The following is a 10,646-nucleotide window of genomic DNA, read 5'->3' as shown; positions in this document are numbered from 1 at the left end:
TAATCCAAGGTTACAAAAGAATCAATCCAAGATGAGCTACAGTGAGCAAAAGTGAAACTAAGGTAGTCTCTGTTCGGTATTAGCTTGCTAACTCGGATTTTAACCTTTGGTTACTTCTAAATGTGAAACTCAGCTTTACTGGTGTTCAAATACCACTGTTTTCATATCACTCATCCCTAGCTTTCTCAGAGGATGCCAGCCGGCAGAGACTCCAGCCCTGCCTCACTCTGTGTGACCTCCCAGAGTTTCCTCTCAAATCCCTTGGGGAAGCTTCTATGGCTTTCCAACCCTTATACATTAGATGCCTACAAAATCATAATCATACGGAAAATGGCAAGGGAGGGTCCCACCAGCTTGAGCAATTAACTGGTGGACCCTCTGGTACCACAGATGCAGAGTCTGTGTCCCTCGGTGATCGAACATGGGAAAATGGACTTGAAGAAAGATTCCTGGATAGCGTTGTTTGCACAGTGCATCCTGAGACTCTGTTCTGAAGAGATCTTTGAGGCCATAATGGGCGGGGCTTGCTGATTTATGCAGTGACCTCAAAACCTCTCTTATTTTCCCAGAACAAATACTTGATCCCTTATTTGTTTGGTTGGTTTTTCTATAAGGTCTGGTCATATAAGCTTGCAAAATCTGGGCTTGTACCATTATACAGGGCTTATCCATTTACAAATAGCATTACTGTAAGTATTCCTATAAAAAGCACTAATTTCTATTAGTTATGTAGTGGAGAATGAAAGCTGTGCTGTGGGGTATGCTAGCATTCAGCTTTTTTTCTTAGCGTATCAGTTGTCCACAGTGACTGTTTCAGTTGACACTCTCCATAAGTGTAAGAGCTTTAGTCATTTAGTCAGCCCTTACCTTATTAGTCAGTGAAGTCAACCCAGTGGTAAGTCAACCTATCTCACTGTAACTTGCTAGCTGTACAGTGGTTAACAATGTGTGGGTCTTTATGCTTTTTGATAGTTTTCTTGTCAACTGTATTTTTAAGAATTTCCCATTTTTAAAATTATACTCCACTCTTCTTAATGATTTGAAGGTCTTCTTTATCTATACCAAACTTTATCTGTAAGTCCTTTGACTTGAGTTCTAACTTAATCAAAGACTGACAGTATCCATGTCATAAATCGCCTATAGATCAGCGACGTTTGAAAACTCTCTCCTTTTGTCATGTTTACAATTCAATTCCTTTCCTTCCATCACTTATATGTTTTAAAAATATTTCTCCTGGTCCATCACTTATCTTTTCCCACTTTTAGTAGTTAAACAATTACTTCTTACCGAATGAATACTCTTCTATCAGTATAAGAAAATCTTTAGCCCAAAGTGATAAAGATATCCTATTGTCTTTTAGAAGTTTAATTTCTTACGTCTATGGTCCTTCTTGAATTAATTTTTATACGTGATTTGAAGTAGCAGTTAAAGTCCATTTTTTTAAGAACTTGAAAAATGTTCTGCCACTTATTGGAAAGATTACATATGCCCATACTAAGTTGTTGATTTTTGAGCTCTGACCACCCTCCGACCCCCCAAACCCTCCAGCTTTCTGCTGCTACATTGGGGGCTTTCTCTTTTTTCCTACAGTCTTGGCTGACTTACTCTTAGAGTCCACAAATAAGGGTGGCTAGGCAGAGATTTAAATGATGAAGACAAAGGCCTTGCTTCTCCCCTGATTACTTGTTTGATTCTCGCCTCTGCCCCTGCTCCTCCCTGCCCCTGCCCCTGCCCCTGCCCCTGCCCCTGCCCCTGCCCCTGCCCCTGCCCCTGCCCCTACCTCTGCCCCCAACTCCGACCCCGTCCCTGACCCCAACCCTGGCCGACCCACCCTTGCTCCTGACCCCGACTCTGATCCTGCCCCCTGTCCTTGCCCCTGCCCAGGCAGGGTCTTCTGAATGGATTTTTGTGAATGCCACTTGAGCAGTCTTCTCCCTGGAGACCTAGGACTCTGTACTGCAGGCCTCCTCCTCTTCCAAGACCATAACTGCAGCCCCAACTCAACCTTAGCCCCTGAAGCCTATTTTCTCACTTTCTCTGCTTTTCTCTTTGATCCCGCAGCCAGATGCTTTCTGCACTTGCTACGCCCTAAGGTTCTCTGTTTCCTCTTTTAGTGCCTAGTAACATTTTACTCTGTTCACAGAGGTTTATATTGAATTCCCTGTTCACTTTACAGTGTGGTTTCCACCTCCGGACACCATCTGTTCGCTGAGCTGCGGTTGGAATAGCCCTGTGAACAAGGTGACCTCCTATAAATGGGTACGCTTTTGGCCTCTATTCTGTGTCATGGGGCTGCTTGTCTAGTCCCATTCCGGTACACTCTGTCTTAATTATGCTATTTCAGCACTATGTTACAACTTCTTTTACCATAAACCATTGCTTTGGCTCTTGTAGACATGGAAATTTCAACAGAGCTTTAGGATTAGTGCACTGGTTTTTATTACAAAATATACAGAGGCTTTCAGGGTTTCCTATGAATCTACAAAACAATTTAAAATGAATGGAAATCACAATATTTTTTAAATATAAAATCAAGGGAGGTGTCCATGGGTGTGGCATGTGTCTCTGCCTCTCTACTTCTCATAATTCATCTCAGTATTATATCATAATCTCATTGTCATCTTTCACATGCTTCATTAATTTAATTGCAGATGTGTGATTATTTTGATCTCGCTATGAAATGTCTTATCCATTTTCCACTTATATACTGTTGGCACATAAAATCATTTTTATTGATATTATATCCATTAAACAAATTTTTATTAATTTAAATAGTTACAGTTCTATTTCTTTTTTTTTTTTGTAAATATGAGAAGCTATTATTTGAAAGGAATTTATTCTCTTACAATGGGTTGTCAAATGTTTCCCTGCAAAGTTCAATAATATCTTCTTATTTGTTCTTTTAGTTCCTGAGGGATCAGTAATGCTGTCCTTCTCAATCCTTCTATTAGAACATTACAAATGTTTTTTCTCTCTTTTGTCCTGATTGCAAGTTTATAAATTTGTTTTGTTTTTTTTTGTTTTTTTTTGTTTTGTTTTGTTTTTACAAAAACAAAATCAACTTGGGACTGTAGCTATGGCTCAGCAGTTAAGAGCAGGTAGTGCTCTTTCAAAAGACCTGATTTTGAAACGCAGCTCACATGTCAGGTGGCACAGCCATCTCCAACACCATCTCTAATGGAATCTGATGCCTCTGTCCTCCACAAGCACCCACATTCACAGGCACAAACCACACAGACACACATATACACAAAATAAAAAAATTAAAATTAGCCAGGCAGTGGTGGCACATGCCTTTTATCCCAGCACTTGGGAGGCAGAGCCAGGTGGATTTCTGAGTTCAAGGCCAGTCTGGTCTACAGAGTGAGTTGCAGGACAGCCAGGGCTACACAGAGAAACCCTGTCTCGAAAAAAAGACAAACACACACACACACACACACACACACGTTTAAAATGTTAACTTCTTGATTTTTGTTTCTTATAATTTTTTTAAAATGTATTGTCTTATCTTGGTTTTTTTTTCTTTCTATTCTTTTAGAAATGGTTTCTGCTGGGTGGTGGTGGCACATGTCTTTTGTCCCAGCGTGAGCCAGGTTGAAGTAGGTGGATCTCTGAGTTTGAGGCTAGCCCGGTCTAGAGAGTGAGGACAGCCAGGGCTGCACAGGGGAACCTTATCTTGAAAACAACAAAACAAGCAAGCAAGCAAACAAACAAACAATCCTGGAAGCATTCCTTAAGCAATTCCTTGCACTGAAAAGTTAAACCCTTTTTAAAAAGAATAGCTGAATATTCCTTCAATGCATTAATTTAACTGCCCTTAGCTAATTTCCATATGCCATGCTTTTCTTTCTATGCAGTTTAAAGTGGTTTCAGCCAGTATAGCTTTCTTGGCAAGTCCTGGGACAATAGGAGATCCTGTTTCAAAGTCATTGTTTTCTTAATATATATTTTACTTCCATTAGAAATTAAAACTCTAGTTATTTATAAATATTGCTTCTTGGGTTTGTTGTTGTTATTGTTGGTTTTTTGAGACAGGGTTTCTCTGTATAGCCCTGGCTGTCCTGGAACTCACTTCGTAGACCAGGCTGGCCTCAAACTCAGAAATCTGCCTGCCTCTGCCTCCTGAGTGCTGGAATTAAAGGCGTGCGCCACCACTCCCGGCTTCTGATAAGCACTATTAAAACAGTGTTTCCTTCCCTAACTGGGAACTCCTTAGCCCAGGGACTTTTATTTTAGCTCTTTAAGGCTCTCAGCACTGAGCCCCCTTTAGCCCTGCCCTACCCACTGCCACCCCACCCCCACAGGTGGCAACGTCTACACGACGGTCAGAGCTAACGAATCACCCATGTTTGCTGGGTTTAGCTCCTCCTCCTTTTCCCACATGGAGGCCACCATACCTCTTGGATTATTTGCCTTGTGGCAAGATCTGGCAGACACTTTTTGAATATTGAGAAATAAACAGAAATTGTCAGCCAAAAGCACAGGTCTCAGATTCTATTCATTTCATGCCTTCAGTGTGTAGGCATGGCTCCTTTGTTGGTTGCTAAAATTTTATATTATGTCAAGAGGATTTCTACCCATTACCCCAAATCCTACATTTGACTTTGACAAACTGAATGCTGTTTGTTGCTGTTTTTATCCACAAGAGCCTGTTTTGTGATCACCTAGAGTGACAGCAGCAAGTTAGCCTTCGGGTACTGTAACAACACTGATGACTGTTTTCAATATTGAAAAATAATTTGAGAAATATTGAGACAATTGAGCCTGATTCCTTCATGGTGGAGAGTGAGAGAGAAAGAAAGACATTGGCACTTACAGTCCCCACTGACTATATATCCCTAATGATCAGAAGATCTCCCATGAGACCCTACTTCTTAAAGGTCCCACTACCTCCCACAGGCTGGTGACTAGATCTTTAACATATGGGCCATTGGGGGAACAATTACCCAAGCCAGAGAAGATGGCTTCATACAAATTGTCTTTATATTGTACAGGCTTCAAACAGTGTGAAGGAAGAAGGACCAGGGTGCCAGAAATGGATGGAATTCAAACCACTTTACCATCCTAAGAGAAACGTTGAAAGCTTAACACTGTAGGCTGCCATGATTTCTTCCACAGGCACATCTGAGGCAAAGATTCAAGTTGAAGACAGAAGAAGATGATCAGTATCAGCCAGAGCAATGCAAGGCAGATCAGGGCAAGACTATCCTAGGATGCTGGGAAATCATAGCTTGATATTGTTAGAGTCTGTGTTTCAAAGAATCACTCAGTCAGTGATCACTCAACGCAAATTCCACTCTGAAGTTAGGACAAGGAGGAAGCCCAGGAATCTGTGAGATTTAAACCGGTTCAAGGGTAAGAAAATATGGAAGAATTGGTGGGTGTGTTTCAAGTTAATTGTGTTCTTGTAGGTGGAGTACAGGTCCTTCACAAATAGAACCCTGAAAGGACATATGGAATGAAGCAGCAGAAGGAAGGAAATATCTGAAGAGCAGAAAACCTTTTCCAGTTTCCATGAAGCCCCTGAAATGAGCAGTTCTCAGATTCTACTGCACACTGTTGGATGAAAAAAAAAAAAAAGAAAGAAAGAAATGGAAAGGAAAGGAAAGAAAAGGAAAGGAAAGGAAAGGAAAGGAAAGGAAAGGAAAGGAAAGGAAAGGAAAGGAAAGGAAAGGAAAGGAAAGGAAAGGAAAGGAAAGGAAAGGAAAGGAAAGGAAAGGAAAGGAAAGGAAAAACTGTTTCTAGGTAGGGTGAAGAAGAAAGTTTTTTTATAAATATATGGGAGAGCTTAGCCAGAGGCAGACACATCTGGGTTAGTCCAGAGTAGTCCTGACCCTGAACCATGTGGGAAGAGGAAGAGAAGGAGAGATGGGAACCACCAGCACCCAGGAGGTCAAAGGTTACAAAAGCAGCAAAAAGACACAGGTAACCAACCAAAATGTCTGGATGAGTCTCTTGGGGAAAGGCAGCCAAGCCCCTAGGCTGGAGTTCAGGGTAAAGGGTAGGAGATGCAGGCCATGCCCTGTATCAGGTAGAAACTGAGGGATGCTGGGAGAACCTGGAGCCCATGTCTGCTTTGAAGTGTTAAATAGACACTGTAGCTGCTTGTCCTGGGTTTGAAACTTCACAACTATCACTGTTAGTTACTTCAGAATCTCAAGGGACGGACCCAGACATTGAGACACTTCCTGTGGAGTGAGTGCCTAGCATTGACGCTGACAATGAGCTGATATCTACTATAGATATGTCCCCTCTTGTCCCTACTTCCTGACCCTTCCATTTTCATAGGATGAATAAATGCATTGCATAAAGAAATTATAATTACCTTATCAATATTTTATACAAAATCAAGCAACCCAACATTGAAATGTAACCCACGAAACTGAGGGGAGAGGAATTTGAATAGCTGTTTTCCTGTGTTGATCTCGGTGGCAGGGGGGGGGGGAATCTCATTATCATACATAACTTTCTTTTGTTTGCTTCTATTCCCCCCTAACTGGATCTGACATTCATCTTTCTTTTTTTTAATTTTTAATATTTTTATTACATATTTTCCTCAGTTACATTTCCAATGCTATCCCAAAAGTCCCCCATAGCGCCCCCCACTTCCCTACCCACCCATTCCCATTCTTTTGGCCCTGGCATTCCCCTATATTGGGGCATATAAAGTTTGCAAGTCCAATGGGCCTCTCTTTCCAGTGATGGCCGACTAGGCCATCTTTCGATACATATGCAGCTAGAGACAAGAGCTCCAGGGTTCTGGTTAGTACATCATGTTGTTCCAACAATAGGGTTGCAGATCCCTTTAGCTCCTTGGGTACTTCCTCTAGCTTCTCCATTGGGAGCCCTGTGATACATCCAATAGCTGACTGTGAACATCCACTCCTGTGTTTGCTAGGCCCCGGCATCGTCTCACAAGAGACAGCTATATTTGGGTCCTTTCAGCAAAATCTTGCTAGTGTATGCAATGGTGTCAGCGTTTAGAAGCTGATTATGGGATGGATCCCTGGATACAGCAGTCTCTAAATGGTCCATCCTTTCATCACAGCTACGAACTTTGTCTCTGTAACTCCTTCCCTGGGTGTTTTGTTCCCAATGCTAAGAAGGGGCACAGTGTCCACACTTCCGTCTTCATTCTTCTTGAGTTTCATGCGTTTAGCAAATTGTATCTTATATCTTGGGTATCCTAAGTTTTGGGCTAATATCCACTTATCAGTGAATACATATTGTGTGAGTTCTTTTGTGATTGTGTTACTTCACTCAAGATGATGCCCTCCAGGTCCATCCATTTGGCTAGGAATTTCATAAATTCATTCTTTTTAATAGCTGAGTAGTACTCCATTGTGTAAATGTACCATAATTTCTGTATCCATTCCTCTGTTGAGGGACATCTGGGTTCTTTCCAGCTTCTGGCTATTATAAATAGGGCTGCTATGAACATAGTGGAGCATGTGTCCTTCTTACTGGTTGAGACATCTTCTGGATATATGCCTAGAAGAGGTATTGCTGGATCCTCCGGTAGTACTATGTCCAATTTTCTAAGGAACCACCAGACTGATTTCCAGAGTGGTTGTACAAGCTTGCAATCCCACCAACAATGGAGGAGTGTTCCTCTTTCTCCACATCCTCGCCAGCATCTGCTGTCACCTGAATTTTTGATCTTAGCCATTCTGACTGGTGTGAGGTGGAATCTCAGGGTTGTTTTGATTTGCATTTCCCTGATGATTAATGATGTTGAACATTTTTTCAGGTGCTTCTCTGCCATTCGGTATTCCTCAGGTGAGAATTCTTTGTTCAGTTCTGAGCCCCATTTTTTAATGGGGTTATTTGACTTTCTGGAGTCCACCTTCTTGAGTTCTTTATATATATTGGATATTAGTCCCTTATCTGATTTAGGATAGGTGAAGATCCTTTCCCAATCTGTTGGTGGTTTTTTTGTCTTATTGATGGTGTCTTTAGCCTTGCAGAAGCTTTCCAGTTTCATGAGGTCCCACTTGTCAATTCTCGATCTTACAGCACAAGCCATTACTGTTCTATTCAAGAATTATTCCCCTGTGCCCATATCTTCAAGGCTTTTCCCCACTTTCTCCTCTATAAGTTTCAGTGTCTCTGGTTTTATGTGAAGTTCCTTGATCCACTTAGACTTGACCTTAGTACAAGGAGATAGGAATGGATCGATTCGCATTCTTCTACATGTTAACAACCAGTTGTGCCAGCACCATTTGTTGAAAATGCTATCTTTCTTCCACTGGATGTTTTTAGCTCCCTTGTCGAAGATCAAGTGACCGTAGGTGTGTGGGTTCATTTCTGGGTCTTCAATTCTATTCCATTGGTCTATTTGTCTGTCACTATACCAGTACCATGCAGTTTTTATCACAATTGCTCTGTACTAAAGCTTTAGGTCCAGCATGGTGATTCCACCAGAGGTTCTTTTATTCTTGAGAAGAGTTTTTGCTATCCTAGGTTTTTTGTTATTCCAGATGAATTTGCAGATTGCACTTTCTAATTCGTTGAAGAATTGAGTTGGAATTTTGATGGGGATTGCATTGAATCTGTAGATTGCTTTTGGCAAGATAGCCATTTTTACAATGTTGATCCTGCCAATCCATGAGCATGGGAGATCTTTCCATCTTCTGAGATCTTCTATAATTTCTTTCTTCAGAGACTTGAAGTTTTTATCATACAGATCTTTCACTTCCTTAGTTAGAGTCACGCCAAGATATTTTATATTATTTTTGACTATTGAGAAGGGTGTTGTTTCCCTAATTTCTTTCTCAGCCTGTTTATTCTTTGTGTAGAGAAAGGCCATTGATTTGTTTGAGTTAATTTTATATCCAGCTACTTCACCGAAGCTGTTTATCAGGCTTAGGAGTTCTCTGGTGGAATTTTTAGGGTCACTTATATATACTATCATATCATCTGCAAAAAGTGATATTTTGACTTCATCTTTTCCAATTTGTATCCCTTTGATCTCCTTTTGTTGTCGAATTGCTCTGGCTAGGACTTCAAGTACAATGTTGAATAGGTATGGAGAAAGTGGACAGCCTTGTCTAGTCCCTGATTGTAGAGGGATTGCTTCAAGCTTCTGACCATTTACTTTGATGTTGGCTACTGGTTTGCTGTAGATTGCTTTTATCATGTTTAGGTATGGGCCTTGAATTCCTGATCTTTCCAAGACTTTTATCATGAATGGGTGTTGGAACTTGTCAAATGCTTTTTCCGCATCTAACGAGGTGACCATGTGGTTTTTGTCTTTGAGTTTGTTTATATACTGGATTACGTTGATGGATTTCCGTATATTGAACCATCCCTGCATCCCTGGGATGAAACCTACTTGGTCAGGATGGATGATTGTTTTGATGTGTTCTTGGATTCGGTTAGCAAGAACTTTATTGAGGATTTTTGCATCAATATTCATAAGGGATATTGGTCTGAAGTTTTCTATCTTTGTTGGGTCTTTTTGTGGTTTAGGTATCAGAGTAATTGTGGCTTCATAGAATGAGTTGGGTAGAGTACCTTCTGTTTCTATTTTGTGGAATAGTTTGTGAAGAACTGGGATTAGATCTTCTTTGAAGGTCTGATAGAACTCTGCACTAAACCCATCTGGTCCTGGGCTTTTTTTGGTTGGGAGACTATTAATGACTGCTTCTATTTCTTTGGGGGATATAGGGCTGTTTAGATCACTAACCTGATCTTGATTCAACTTTGGTACCTGGTATCTGTCTAGGAACTTCTCCATTTCATCCAGGTTCTCCAGTTTTGTTGAGTATAACCTTTGGTAGAAGGATCTGATGGTGTTTTGGATGTCTTCAGGATCTGTTGTTATGTCTCCTTTTTCATTTATGATTTTGTTAATTAGGATGCTTTCCCTTTTCCCTCTAGTGAGTCTGGCTAAGGGTTTATCTATCTTGTTGATTTTCTCAAAGAACCAGCTCCTTGATTGGTTGATTCTTTGAATAGTTCTTCTTGTTTCCACTTGGTTGATTTCGCCCCTGAGTTTGATTATTTCCTGCCGTCTACTCCTCTTGGGTGAATTTGCTTCCTTTTGTTCTAGTGCTTTTAGGTATGTTGTCAAGCTGCTAATGTGTGCTCTCTCTAGTTTCCTTTTGGAGGCACTCAGAGCTATGAGTTTTCCTCTTAGAAATGCTTTCATTGCGTCCCATAAGTTTGGGTATGTTGTGGCTTCATTTTCATTGAACTCTAAAAATTCCTTAATTTCTTTCTTCATTCCTTCCTTGACCAAGGTATCATTGAGAAGAGTGTTGTTCAGTTTCCACGTGAAGGTTGGCTTTCTATTATTTATTTTGTTATTGAAGATCAGCCTTAGTCCATGGTGATCTGATAGGATGCATGGGACAATTTCAATATTTTTGTATCTGCTGAGGCCTGTTTTGTGACCAATTATGTGGTCAATTTTGGAGAAGGTACCATGAGGTGCTGAGAAGAAGGTATATCCTTTTGTTTTAGGATAGAATGTTCTGTAGATATCTGCCAGATCCATTTGATTCATAATTTCTGTTAGTTTCACTGTGTCCCTGTTTAGTTTCTGTTTCCATGATCTGTCCATTGGTGAAAGTGGTGTGTTGAAGTCTCCCACTATTATTGTATGAGGTGCAATGTGTGCTTTGAGATTTACTAAAGTTTCT

Source organism: Mus caroli, unplaced genomic scaffold (genome assembly GCF_978045245.1).
Source record: "Mus caroli unplaced genomic scaffold, Mus_caroli_1 scaffold_9, whole genome shotgun sequence".
Classification (NCBI taxonomy): Eukaryota; Metazoa; Chordata; class Mammalia; order Rodentia; family Muridae; genus Mus; species Mus caroli.
This window is presented reverse-complemented; position numbering follows the sequence as displayed.